Raw genomic sequence first — 15,000 nt, forward strand, 5'->3', positions numbered from 1 at the left:
ATATTTGCATATAAAAAAAACTAAATTTGGTTAAACGGCGGGCATAAAAATGATTTTATTTACGTAGCCAAATGCATCGTCATCTTATTAGTGACGCGCAAAAAGGAATTCAGGAGATTCCTACTGTCCCTATTTGCGAAGAGCCGAAACCACATATAAAGAGCCAAAAGGCCGAAAAAACGTATATTTGCATATAAAAAAAACTAAATTTGGTTAAACGGCGGGCATAAAAATGATTTTATTTACGTAGCCAAATGCATCGTCATCTTATTAGTGACGCGCAAAAAGGAATTCAGGAGATTCCTACTGTCCCTATTTGCGAAGAGCCGAAACCACATATAAAGAGCCAAAAGGCCGAAAAAACGTATATTTGCATATAAAAAAAACTAAATTTGGTTAAACGGCGGGCATAAAAATGATTTTATTTACGTAGCCAAATGCATCGTCATCTTATTAGTGACGCGCAAAAAGGAATTCAGGAGATTCCTACTGTCCCTATTTGCGAAGAGCCGAAACCACATATAAAGAGCCAAAACGCCGAAAAAACGTATATTTGCATATAAAAAAAACTAAATTTGGTTAAACGGCGGGCATAAAAATGATTTTATTTACGTAGCCAAATGCATCGTCATCTTATTAGTGACGCGCAAAAAGGAATTCAGGAGATTCCTACTGTCCCTATTTGCGAAGAGCCGAAACCACATATAAAGAGCCAAAAGGCCGAAAAAACGTATATTTGCATATAAAAAAAACTAAATTTGGTTAAACGGCGGGCATAAAAATGATTTTATTTACGTAGCCAAATGCATCGTCATCTTATTAGTGACGCGCAAAAAGGAATTCAGGAGATTCCTACTGTCCCTATTTGCGAAGAGCCGAAACCACATATAAAGAGCCAAAAGGCCGAAAAAACGTATATTTGCATATAAAAAAAACTAAATTTGGTTAAACGGCGGGCATAAAAATGATTTTATTTACGTAGCCAAATGCATCGTCATCTTATTAGTGACGCGCAAAAAGGAATTCAGGAGATTCCTACTGTCCCTATTTGCGAAGAGCCGAAACCACATATAAAGAGCCAAAAGGCCGAAAAAACGTATATTTGCATATAAAAAAAACTAAATTTGGTTAAACGGCGGGCATAAAAATGATTTTATTTACGTAGCCAAATGCATCGTCATCTTATTAGTGACGCGCAAAAAGGAATTCAGGAGATTCCTACTGTCCCTATTTGCGAAGAGCCGAAACCACATATAAAGAGCCAAAAGGCCGAAAAAACGTATATTTGCATATAAAAAAAACTAAATTTGGTTAAACGGCGGGCATAAAAATGATTTTATTTACGTAGCCAAATGCATCGTCATCTTATTAGTGACGCGCAAAAAGGAATTCAGGAGATTCCTACTGTCCCTATTTGCGAAGAGCCGAAACCACATATAAAGAGCCAAAACGCCGAAAAAACGTATATTTGCATATAAAAAAAACTAAATTTGGTTAAACGGCGGGCATAAAAATGATTTTATTTACGTAGCCAAATGCATCGTCATCTTATTAGTGACGCGCAAAAAGGAATTCAGGAGATTCCTACTGTCCCTATTTGCGAAGAGCCGAAACCACATATAAAGAGCCAAAACGCCGAAACCACGTATATTTGCATATAAAAAAAACTAAGTTTGGTTAAACGGCGGGCATAAAAATGATTTTATTTACGTAGCCAAATGCATCGTCATCTTATTAGTGACGCGCAAAAAGGAATTCAGGAGATTCCTACTGTCCCTATTTGCGAAGAGCCGAAACCCCATATAAAGAGCCAAAACGCCGAAACCACGTTCATACAAGTAAAAAAATTTCATATAAATACTAAATAATTTTCATATAGATACTAAGTTTATGAATTCATACAAGTAAATAATTTTCATATAAATACTAAATAATTTTCATATAGATACTAAGTTAATGAATTCAAACAAGTTAAAAATTTTCATATAAATACTAAATAATTTTCATATAGATACTAAGTTAATGAATTCATACAAGTTAAAAATTTTCATATAAATACTAAATAATTTTCATATAGATACTAAGTTAATGAATTCATACAAGTTAAAAATTTTCATATAAATACTAAATAATTTTCATATAGATACTAAGTTAATGAATTCATACAAGTTAAAAATTTTCATATAAATACTAAATAATTTTCATATAGATACTAAGTTAATGAATTCATACAAGTTAAAAATTTTCATATAAATACTAAATAATTTTCATATAGATACTAAGTTTATGAATTCATACAAGTAAAAAATTTTCATATAAATACTAAATAATTTTCATATAGATACTAAGTTAATGAATTCATACAAGTTAAAAATTTTCATATAAATACTAAATAATTTTCATATAGATACTAAGTTTATGAATTCATACAAGTAAAAAATGTTCATATAAATACTAAATAATTTTCATATAGATACTAAGTTTATGAATTCATACAAGTAAAAAATTTTCATATAAATACTAAATAATTTTCATATAGATACTAAGTTTATGAATTCATACAAGTTAAAAATTTTCATATAAATACTAAATAATTTTCATATAGATACTAAGTTTATGAATTCATACAAGTAAAAAATTTTCATATAAATACTAAATAATTTTCATATAGATACTAAGTTTATGAATTCATACAAGTAAATAATTTTCATATAAATACTAAATAATTTTCATATAGATACTAAGTTAATGAATTCATACAAGTTAAAAATTTTCATATAAATACTAAATAATTTTCATATAGATACTAAGTTAATGAATTCATACAAGTTAAAAATTTTCATATAAATACTAAATAATTTTCATATAGATACTAAGTTAATGAATTCATACAAGTTAAAAATTTTCATATAAATACTAAATAATTTTCATATAGATACTAAGTTTATGAATTCATACAAGTAAATAATTTTCATATAAATACTAAATAATTTTCATATAGATACTAAGTTAATGAATTCATACAAGTTAAAAATTTTCATATAAATACTAAATAATTTTCATATAGATACTAAGTTAATGAATTCATACAAGTTAAAAATTTTCATATAAATACTAAATAATTTTCATATAGATACTAAGTTTATGAATTCATACAAGTAAAAAATTTTCATATAAATACTAAATAATTTTCATATAGATACTAAGTTTATGAATTCATACAAGTAAATAATTTTCATATAAATACTAAATAATTTTCATATAGATACTTAATAAATTTCATATAAATACTAATTAATTTTCATATAGATACTAATTTTCATATAAGTACTAAGTGTATGAATTCATACAACTAAATAATTTTCATATAAGTACAAAAAATTTAAAAAAAAAAATAAATGTTAAGCTATTTTTGATGTTGTAATATTTCTTATAAGCATAATGCTCATAGAAAATGATATAAATTACTTGTATATATATGAATTTAAAACTTTTATATGGTTAAAAAGATTTTCTCCATACGATTTCCGGTTGGTGAGGTGTACGTGGCAGAAAACATATATGTTGTATGAAACTTCAACATTAGTACTTGTATGAAAATTTTAATACTTGTATGAAATTGCATACTTAGTACTTATATGAAAATTATTTTCATATATTTATAAAAGTATTTAAGTGTAATATATAAATGAGAGCAAAAAAATTTATTCCTGGTTTGCTACAGTTGGTTTAAATAGAAATAATTTTGTTAATAATGAAATGTTATTAATTGAGATTATTCTTCTATACCTAACATAATGTAGTCGTTTTTTTTTTAATTTAACTTTTTTTGGGGTTTGTTCTTCTATTCACATAAAATATATGTGGGTAAAGAATAAAATTCAATAAAGTTAAATATTTATATTATTACGCTCGAATACTTTCATATCATATATGAAATAAAATGAAAAATAATTGAATTGAAATTATTAATTTCAAATCAAAAGAAAAACGTATATACTCTTAAAAAAAGATATATACACTATATGCATTGAAATAAAGTAAAATGTATAAAAAATGATATTATTTGAAAGTTTAACAAATACAAGAAGAAACATCGTCCTTACATTAATAATTATATTATATATGTATAGAGAACGAAAATTCTTTCTCACGATAAGATACACAGTCTCAAAGTCCGAATAAGACCGCAATAAATAATACAATAATATGAAATTTAAATGACATGAAGTAAATTATTTAATCCGACCATAGTAGAAGAAATTTCATAATTATTTATTGTCGCGATTTCGTTCTCCTTTGCATTGTGTATATGTCGTGTACTTAATTTTCAAATATTGAAAATATCATTATAAAAATTTATATAGTATAAAAAATATTATATAAATGAATAAAAAATATTATTCTGGTTGATCCTGCCAGTAGTTATATGCTTGTCTCAAAGATTAAGCCATGCATGTCTAAGTACAAACAAATTAAAAGTGAAACCGCAAAAGGCTCATTATATCAGTTATGGTTCCATAGATCGTTAACAGTTACTTGGATAACTGTGGTAATTCTAGAGCTAATACATGCAAAATAAACACGGACCTTTTGGAACGTGTGCTTTTATTAGGCTAAAACCAAGCGATCGTAAGATCGTTATATTGGTTGAACTCTAGATAACTTGCAGATCGTATGGTCTCGTACCGACGACAGATCTTTCAAATGTCTGCCCTATCAACTTTTGATGGTAGTATCTAGGACTACCATGGTTGCAACGGGTAACGGGGAATCAGGGTTCGATTCCGGAGAGGGAGCCTGAGAAACGGCTACCACATCTAAGGAAGGCAGCAGGCGCGTAAATTACCCACTCCCAGTTCGGGGAGGTAGTGACGAAAAATAACAATACAGGACTCATATCCGAGGCCCTGTAATTGGAATGAGTACACTTTAAATCCTTTAACAAGGACCTATTGGAGGGCAAGTCTGGTGCCAGCAGCCGCGGTAATTCCAGCTCCAATAGCGTATATTAAAGTTGTTGCGGTTAAAACGTTCGTAGTTGAATTTGTGCTTCATACGGGTAGTACAGCTATAATTGTGGTATGTACATTACCTTATGTATGCAAGCGTATTACCGGTGGAGTTCTTATATGTAATTAATACAATGTATTTTTTATATATTCCTCCTATTTAAACCTGCTTCAGTGCTCTTCATCGAGTGTTGTTGTGGGCCGGTACAATTACTTTGAACAAATTAGAGTGCTTAAAGCAGGCTCCAAATGCCTGAATATTTTGTGCATGGAATAATGAAATAAGACCTCTGTTCTACTTTCATTGGTTTTTAGATCAAGAGGTAATGATTAATAGAAGCAGTTTGGGGGCATTAGTATTACGACGCGAGAGGTGAAATTCTTGGACCGTCGTAAGACTAACTTAAGCGAAAGCATTTGCCAAAGATGTTTTCATTAATCAAGAACGAAAGTTAGAGGTTCGAAGGCGATCAGATACCGCCCTAGTTCTAACCATAAACGATGCCAGCTAGCAATTGGGTGTAGCTACTACTATGGCTCTCTCAGTCGCTTCCCGGGAAACCAAAGCTTTTGGGCTCCGGGGGAAGTATGGTTGCAAAGCTGAAACTTAAAGGAATTGACGGAAGGGCACCACCAGGAGTGGAGCCTGCGGCTTAATTTGACTCAACACGGGAAAACTTACCAGGTCCGAACATAAGCGTGTAAGACAGATTGATAGCTCTTTCTCGAATCTATGGGTGGTGGTGCATGGCCGTTCTTAGTTCGTGGAGTGATTTGTCTGGTTAATTCCGATAACGAACGAGACTCAAATATATTAAATAGATGCTTTCAGGATTATGGTGTTGAAGCTTATATAGCCTTCATTCATGAGTTCATCTTGAATGTGCAAGTGTTTGAATGTGTTTATATAAGTGGAGCCGTACCTGTTGGTTTGTCCCATTATAAGGACACTAGCTTCTTAAATGGACAAATTGCGTCTAGCAGTAACGAGATTGAGCAATAACAGGTCTGTGATGCCCTTAGATGTCCTGGGCTGCACGCGCGCTACAATGAAAGTATCAACGTGTATTTCCTAGACCGAGAGGTCCGGGTAAACCGCTGAACCACTTTCATGCTTGGGATTGTGAACTGAAACTGTTCACATGAACTTGGAATTCCCAGTAAGTGTGAGTCATTAACTCGCATTGATTACGTCCCTGCCCTTTGTACACACCGCCCGTCGCTACTACCGATTGAATTATTTAGTGAGGTCTCCGGACGTGATCACTGTGACGCCTTGTGTTTCACGGTTGTTTCGCAAAAGTTGACCGAACTTGATTATTTAGAGGAAGTAAAAGTCGTAACAAGGTTTCCGTAGGTGAACCTGCGGAAGGATCATTATTGTGTTCCTATCCGTAAATATTATAAAAAAACAAACAAACAAACAAACAAACAAACAAAAAAAGAATAAAAAAGAAAAATTATTTTCTTTTTTTTCTTTTCATTCATTTATTTGAATGTTTTTCTTTTTTTTCTTTTTTTTTTTACTCCTTGTATTGTAGTATAATGAAAATTATATCGCATACATTGTATTTGAACGCAACAAACCTTTAAACATATATAGTTGTACTTATTATTTATAAAAATAATATAAATGATAAGTTAATTTGTTCTCATTAACGTGTAATTCCTTAAAAATATATAGAAATTAAATAAAATGTAATAAAAAAGGAATTACTGTTTTTGTTGGACTAAGACATGCGCAACTTGTAAATGTTTGGGTTGAAAATTACAATTTATTGAAAGATGTTTTAAAATAATTTATATATTATATACGAAAACGAAATGTTATTCTTTCAATAAATTAAAAACTCTTGACGTTAAATTAAAATAAACAAAAAATTATCACTCTAAGCGGTGGATCACTCGGCTCATGGGTCGATGAAGAACGCAGCTAACTGTGCGTCATCGTGTGAACTGCAGGACACATGAACATCGACATTTTGAACGCATATTGCAGTCCATGCTGTTATGTACTTTAATTAATTTTAAAGTGCTGCTTGGACTACATATGGTTGAGGGTTGTAAGACTATGCTAAATTAGTTGCTTATTCTTTTAGTCAATTAAAAGAATTTAAGCACATGGTATATTACTGGATTGTATTTTTCAATCCATAATATTAATAGCATAAAAAGAAATATAGAAAATATATTCTTGAACACCTCATATTTGAACGAAATTTTATAATAAATAAGAATCTTAGTATTCCCAAAAACAATAAAATTTCAATATTATTATTTCAAATAATATATACATTTAGAGGAACGTCTAGCATAAAATATTATTTTATTCTAGGATTGCCTTAAATGTAAAAAACCAAGAAAATAATATTGTTGTTATAATGAAGTAAGTAGTACGGGATGAAAAGATTGAATATTTATTATTAAGAAAATTATATTGGTGTTAAGAAATAATTATGTATGTTTCTTTAAAATAGCAAAAAGCTAAAATATAAAATAAATATAAATATTTTTATACAACCTCAACTCATATGGGACTACCCCCTGAATTTAAGCATATTAATGAGGGGAGGAAAAGAAACTAACAAGGATTTTCTTAGTAGCGGCGAGCGAAAAGAAAATAGTTCAGCACTAAGTCACTTTGTCTATATGGCAAATGTGAGATGCAGTGTATGGAATATCTTAATATCTAGTATGAGAAATTAACGATTTAAGTCCTTCTTAAATGAGGCCATTTACCCATAGAGGGTGCCAGGCCCGTATAACGTTAATGATTACTAGAAAGATATTTCCAAAGAGTCGTGTTGCTTGATAGTGCAGCACTAAGTGGGTGGTAAACTCCATCTAAAACTAAATATAACCATGAGACCGATAGTAAACAAGTACCGTGAGGGAAAGTTGAAAAGAACTCTGAATAGAGAGTTAAATAGTACGTGAAACTGCTTAGAGGTTAAGCCCGATGAACCTGAATATCCATTATGAAAAATTCATCATTATAACTGTGATATTTATAATATTATAGTAATAGTGTGCATTTTTTTCATATAAGGACATTGTAATCTATTAACATAATAAAATATTTATCAAAAGATCATTGGTGTTAAGTTTATTCAAATTAATTTGCTTTTAGCTTATTAACATAGAATAAATACTGATGATTTGATAAAGTGTTGATAGATTTTACATATATAATGCTTAAATTCTTTTGAATTTTACAATAATATTATTATCATTGATTTTAATATTAATTGTATGCATTTATATGATTAACAATGCGAAAGATTCAGGATACCTTCGGGACCCGTCTTGAAACACGGACCAAGGAGTCTAACATATGTGCAAGTCATTGGGTTATATTAAACCTAATGGCGAAATTAACTTAACTTTTATATAATGGGATTAATTTTTAGTGAAATATTTTACTATTAATTCAATCCCGGGGCGTTCCATATAGTTATGTATAATGATAATTTATTATTATTTATACCTCTAACTGGAGCGTACCTTGAGCATATATGCTGTGACCCGAAAGATGGTGAACTATACTTGATCAGGTTGAAGTCAGGGGAAACCCTGATGGAAGACCGAAACAGTTCTGACGTGCAAATCGATTGTCAGAATTGAGTATAGGGGCGAAAGACCAATCGAACCATCTAGTAGCTGGTTCCCTCCGAAGTTTCCCTCAGGATAGCTGGTGCATTTAAATATTATGTAAAATAATCTTATCTGGTAAAGCGAATGATTAGAGGCCTTAGGGTCGAAACGACCTTAACCTATTCTCAAACTTTAAATGGGTAAGAACCTCACCTTTCTTGATATGAAGGTTGAGGTTATGATATAATGTGCCCAGTGGGCCACTTTTGGTAAGCAGAACTGGCGCTGTGGGATGAACCAAACGTAATGTTACGGTGCCCAAATTAACAACTCATGCAGATACCATGAAAGGCGTTGGTTGCTTAAAACAGCAGGACGGTGGACATGGAAGTCGTAATCCGCTAAGGAGTGTGTAACAACTCACCTGCCGAAGCAACTAGCCCTTAAAATGGATGGCGCTTAAGTTGTATACCTATACATTACCGCTAAAGTACATGATTTATAATACAATTTCGGTTGGATTATAAATTTTGAAACTTTAGTGAGTAGGAGGGTACAATGGTGTGCTTAGAAGTGTTTGGCGTAAGCCTGCATGGAGCCGCCATTGGTACAGATCTTGGTGGTAGTAGCAAATAATCGAATGAGACCTTGGAGGACTGAAGTGGAGAAGGGTTTCGTGTGAACAGTGGTTGATCACGAGTTAGTCGGTCCTAAGTTCAAGGCGAAAGCCGAAAATTTTCAAGTTTTAATGAATTGTTGAGAATATATAATTATTATGTTTTCTTCATAGTAATTAAACACTTGAATAATTTTGAACGAAAGGGAATACGGTTCCAATTCCGTAACCTGTTGAGTATCCGTTTGTTATTAAAAATGGGCCTTGTGCTCATCCTGGCAACAGGAACGACCATAAAGAAGCCGTCGAGAGGTATCGGAAGAGTTTTCTTTTCTGTTTTATAGTCGTACTACCATGGAAGTCTTTCGAAGAGAGATATGGTAGATGGACTAGAAGAGCATGACATTTACTGTTGTGTCGATATTTTCTCCTCGGACCTTGAAAATTTATGGTGGGGTTACGCAAACTTCTCAACAGGCCGTACCAATATCCGCAGCTGGTCTCCAAGGTGAAGAGTCTCTAGTCGATAGAATAATGTAGGTAAGGGAAGTCGGCAAATTAGATCCGTAACTTCGGGATAAGGATTGGCTCTGAAGATTGAGATAGTCGGGCTTGATTGGGAAGCAATACCATGGTTTATGTACTCGTTCTGGGTAAATAGAGAATTTCGGTTCTTGTTCCCCGGATAGTAGTTACGTAGCCAATTGTGGAACTTTCTTGCTAAAATTTTATAAGAATTATATCGCAAGATATATATTCTTATTTAATTATAACGATTATCAATTAACAATCAATTCAGAACTGGCACGGACTTGGGGAATCCGACTGTCTAATTAAAACAAAGCATTGTGATGGCCCTAACGGGTGTTGACACAATGTGATTTCTGCCCAGTGCTCTGAATGTCAAAGTGAAGAAATTCAAGTAAGCGCGGGTAAACGGCGGGAGTAACTATGACTCTCTTAAGGTAGCCAAATGCCTCGTCATCTAATTAGTGACGCGCATGAATGGATTAACGAGATTCCTACTGTCCCTATCTACTCAGTTGTTTGTAGAACCTCGAAGTGAACGGACGTGTTTGCGCATCATTGCGAGTTTTTAAAAGCGATTTTTAAGTATTTTTCAGTGTTTCTGAAAGTGATAAAAAATTTTTCGGTTTTTCCGGTCTGTCGGTAGCCTGTTGTGAAAATAGACACAGTGAGCAGGTACGTGAGGGATTATACACATCGTGTGTATTCCCAAAAGTGTGAAAGGATAGCGGCTTAGGCCATTAACGGAGTGTGTATTAGTAAACAAAGTGTGGGATTTCCCAGCAGTGCGCGTAGTTAGCGGCATCTGCCATAACAAACCATTGTGTACAGTGCAGGTAGTGGAAGTGCGTTTGTCTGTATTGTGCGTGAGTGTTGTGTAGGAGAAATGCCTCCACCACGGAGGAGAGGGGCAAAAGCCCCAGCGGAGAGCGAAGACTCTGGGCCTTCAATGGTCCAGGTGGAGTCATCGACCGATGAGGACGGAGTGGGGCAACCCTCGCGGCCCCCACCCAAGAGGAAGGCGCGACTAGGTTCGCCACCACAGGCGAACTCAGGAGAGAGCGGTACAGATGGGGTACTCCAGAAGCTGGGTACGGTTGCAACCAAAGCAGCCGTAGACCAGAAGACGGCGGCGAAGGACGGAGCCAGTGGAAGCAGGCAAGGTTGCCCAAACAGCAAGGTAGGGGGCAACAAGGGGGGTAAAGGGGGTGTTATTGGGGTTGAGGGCCATGTTACGGCGATGAAAGCCGTAACAGCCCAGTTGAACGAGGTTGTGTTCGGGGCGAAAAGCCTCGAAGTCACAACGATGAAGGAACTCGTAGGGATCGCCTCTAAATATGAGGAGATCCTTATGAGTGTCCTGACGGAAAATGCTCATCTTCGTGGGCAAATTGAGGGTTTGAAGGGTGGTATTGGGACATCTTCTGTCCCTCGGAGCACAGCAGGGGCGGCTGCTGCTGCTCCCTCGGCGCCTGCCCCTCCAGCACCCGTGCTGGAGGCAATTGCGCCGACGGTGAGGAAACCAGTGGAAACCTGGTCGGTTGTGGTGAGGAGCAAGGCTCCTGTGACTTCCTCAAAGGAAGTCATAAACAAAGTCGTTAAGGAGGTGGGTCCTTCACTGGGCGTTCGTGTCCATGATGTGAAGTCAATCAAGGGGGGTGGCGTAGTGATACGCACTCCCTCTGTTGCTGAGAGGGAGAAAGTGGCGAGCAACGCCAAATTCGGTGAGGTAGGGTTGGACGTTAGCGTCAATAAAAAGTTGGGCCCCAGGGTTGTTGTACAGGGTGTACATACGGAGATATCCCATGAAGAATTCATGGAGGAGCTGTTTCGGCTGAACCTTCGGGAGTTCAGCCCAGAGTCCAAAAAGACGGACGTGAGGATGGTCAGTCGTCCCTGGAAGGTGGCGACTGATGGCAGGACAAATGTTGTCCTAGAGGGTACGGACAAACTAATGTCCACCCTCCTAGATGCGGGTAGGTGCTACGTGAGGTGGTTCTCCTTCCGTGTCCGTGCGGATAGTCCCGTGACCGGCTGCTTCCGGTGCATGGGTTTTGATCACCGAGTGGCAGAATGTAGGGCCAAGGCCGACGTCTGTCGGAGGTGTGGTCAGGAGGGCCACAAGGCAGCCAGTTGCGTCAATGCCCCCCATTGTCGCAACTGTGCATTTAAAGGAAGGCCAGCTGGACATCTCATGATGTCGGCTGCCTGTCCGATTTACTGTGGGGTTGTCGGACGTGCTCTCGCCAGACATTAATGGGTGAGATTTTTCAATTAAATTGCCAGAATTCTTATGCAGTTATGTGCGAGTTAGGGAGTTGCATGATAGAGGCTGGGTGCAGCATCGCCTTACTCCAGGAGCCATACGCCACCAATTTTGGAATGGTAAGTGGTCTTCCTGGGGGTTTCAGGGTCTACACGGACCTTAGGTGTAATGCTGCAATAGTTGTGACTGACCCAAGCTATGACTGCATAGTTTTGGATTCGTCACAAGAGGGTGTATGTGTTTCTGTAGAGGGGGTGTTCGGTAGACTGATTGTTGCTAGCATGTATTGTAAGTTTAGGGAACCTATAGAGCCTTATCTGCGATACATGGATAACCTACTACTCCTTGCGAGTGGTAGCCCATTTATCCTAGGGATGGATGCGAATGCCACGTCCTCGATGTGGTTTAGCAAGTTTTCTCGATGGGCGCACAGATATCGGAGCCACATTCGGGGTCGGGCATTAAGCGAATGGATGGCCGCTAACAGCCTCCATATCCTAAATGAGCCAAGCGTGTGGTACACATTTCATGGTCCTAGAGGGGGGAGCGACATTGACGTGTCCTTGATCAATGAGGCAGCAAATAGGGCGTTCAGTTTTAGGTGGGAGATTATGGGAGGGTGGGGATTGAGCGATCATAATTTGATTAAAATTATGGTTACTCCTAATTCCCCTCCCTCGACGCATGCAAGTCCATTGCGGCGATGGCGTACCTCTGGTATCGACTTGAACCAATATGGACAGTGTGTTAGGGAAGCGGTATTGGACATACCGCTTAGTGAGTTTGAAAATCTGGGGGTGGACGAGCAAATTGCTCGGTTGTACGAATTGGTCTGGGGAGTGAACGATAGGTTGTTGAAGAAATATAAGGATTTTAGGGTTAGGAAAATAAAGTGGTGGACGCAGGAATTAACCCTGAAGAGGAGGGCTGTCCGGCGATTGAGACGGAAGTTTCAACGCGCTCGGCGGTCAAATTCGGATAGGTTGGCCCAGATTAGGAACGATTTTAGTTGTGCGATGCATGAGTATAAGGCCATGCTAATTAAAATCAAAGAAGAGGAGTGGAGGGGGTTCGTTAATGAGCATAGGGATGACCCCTGGGGTCAGGTCTTAAGGATTTGTAGGGGTCGTAGGAGGGAGGACATCACTTCTCTTCGTGTTGACGACACTGTGTTATCAACATGGAGTGAGTGTGCAGGGGTTCTGTTAGGAGCATTCTTTCCTAGGGCTGAGGAGCTGGCACCTCTCGCACAAGAGGTACCGGTTCCTCCACTTGATGATGGGGAGTTGGGATATGCCTTTAGCCTGGTTAGGTCTAAACGGTCCCCAGGTCTTGATGGTTTGAACGGAGAGTTGTGCAAAAGCTTGTGGAAGTTCATTCCGGAATACTTGGAGGTCATTTACGATAAGTGCATTTGTGAGGGGTATTTTCCACGTGAGTGGAAAAGTGCTAGGGTTGTTCCTCTCCTGAAGTCACCTGATAAGATTAGGAGTGATCCACGATCTTATCGGGGCATCAGTCTTCTTCCAGTGCTGGGTAAAGTACTGGAGAGGGTTATGGTGGAACGGCTTCAGGAGCTAACGAGGGATTTGAGGTCGGATAGGCAGTATGGCTTTAGGAAGGGACGTAGTGTAGAGGACGCCTGGATGTATGTTCAGCGTGCTGTCCGGGAGAATGCCAACAAATATGTCCTTGGCATATTTGTCGATTTCAAGGGGGCATTCGATCACCTAATCTGGGATCGCGTGATTCAACGATTGGAGGAACTTGGCTGTCCGGAAATTAGTCTCTGGCAGAGCTACTTTTCGGACAGAAAAGCCTCTATCGTAGGAATGAATGGTAGCGCGGACATTAGGGTAGAACGGGGCTGTCCACAGGGATCCATCTGTGGTCCATATATTTGGAACCTAATGATGGACTCTCTGCTTGGCCAACTTGAAACGCTTTGTGGTTGTTGTGCATATGCAGACGACCTTCTGCTCCTAGTTGACGGTCGTTCACGATTGGAGTTAGAACGAAAGGGTGAACGACTGTTAGGAATTGTTCACAATTGGGGTATAGGTGTGGGGGTTGACGTATCGATTGACAAGACGGTGACAATGCTCTTGAAAGGCATACTGTCATCGGCTCGTCCACCGATTATCCGAATGAATGGGGTCAATATCAGGTATGTGACGCAAGTCAAATATCTGGGATTGACCATCGGCGAAAGGATGTGTTTCAACCCTCACTTGGTTTACGTGGAGGAGCGATTGTTAGGAATTGCCGGCAAGATCAAGCGCGTGTTAAGGAGTGATTGGGGTCTCGGACGTCGTGCGGTTCGCACTATATATAGTGGCTTATTTGTGGCCTGTGCCACATATGGAGCCGCTATATGGTGGGAATTAGCATCAAAGGTCAGGGGTCGCCAAAAACTTCTTTCCATACAACGTTGTTTGATGCTTGCCTGTTTGCCTGTATGTCGCACAATTTCTACAGATGCGTTGCAGGTGTTGTTAGGTGCGCCTCCTCTTGACCTGATTGTTATACAGCGTGCTGTTGCATTTAGGTTAAGAAGAGGCTTAAGTGTCTCATTGCTGTCGAATTGGATTTCCGATGAGGATGTTGCGAGGGAGGGCTATCTAAGGAGCAAAAGGCTTCTATATGATAGCGTTAGGAGTAGGTGGCAAGACCGTTGGGACAATAGCCCTAGCGGTCGGGTGACCTACGAGTACATTCGGGATGTTAGGTTTGTAGAGGAAAACCCGGACTTCAGATTCTGTATGAGTCTGGGTTTCTTGCTTACCGGGCATGGACCTTTGAATGCATTTTTGCATCAAAGGAACCTTTCCGGAAGTCCGGAGTGTATATGTGGGGCACACTCTGAGGACTGGATGCATATCATAGCGGAATGCCCGATGTACTCGGACATTAGGGATCTTGGGGGTATGGGGATTAGCTGGACTGATGGACAGCTAGATGTTAGTGGTGTGCTCTCGGATAGT

At 37.7% G+C, this 15,000-nt stretch overlaps 2 non-coding genes and 1 pseudogene across 2 annotated transcripts; all 3 read left to right on the forward strand.

Annotated features, from left to right (window-relative positions):
• The first annotated feature begins 4,402 nt into the window (after nucleotides 1–4,402).
• LOC128923702 (small subunit ribosomal RNA) lies at nucleotides 4,403–6,392 on the forward strand. Its single transcript, XR_008472440.1, has one exon. It is a non-coding gene; the product is annotated as a small subunit ribosomal RNA (ribosomal RNA).
• A 505-nt stretch (nucleotides 6,393–6,897) lies between these two features.
• LOC128923674 (5.8S ribosomal RNA) lies at nucleotides 6,898–7,076 on the forward strand. Its single transcript, XR_008472412.1, has one exon. It is a non-coding gene; the product is annotated as a 5.8S ribosomal RNA (ribosomal RNA).
• Nucleotides 7,077–7,529: 453 nt separating this feature from the next.
• LOC128923652 (large subunit ribosomal RNA) overlaps nucleotides 7,530–15,000 on the forward strand; it is a 9,323-nt pseudogene continuing 1,852 nt past the window's right edge.

Source organism: Zeugodacus cucurbitae, unplaced genomic scaffold (genome assembly GCF_028554725.1).
Source record: "Zeugodacus cucurbitae isolate PBARC_wt_2022May unplaced genomic scaffold, idZeuCucr1.2 ctg00000024.1, whole genome shotgun sequence".
NCBI lineage: Eukaryota > Metazoa > Arthropoda > Insecta > Diptera > Tephritidae > Zeugodacus > Zeugodacus cucurbitae.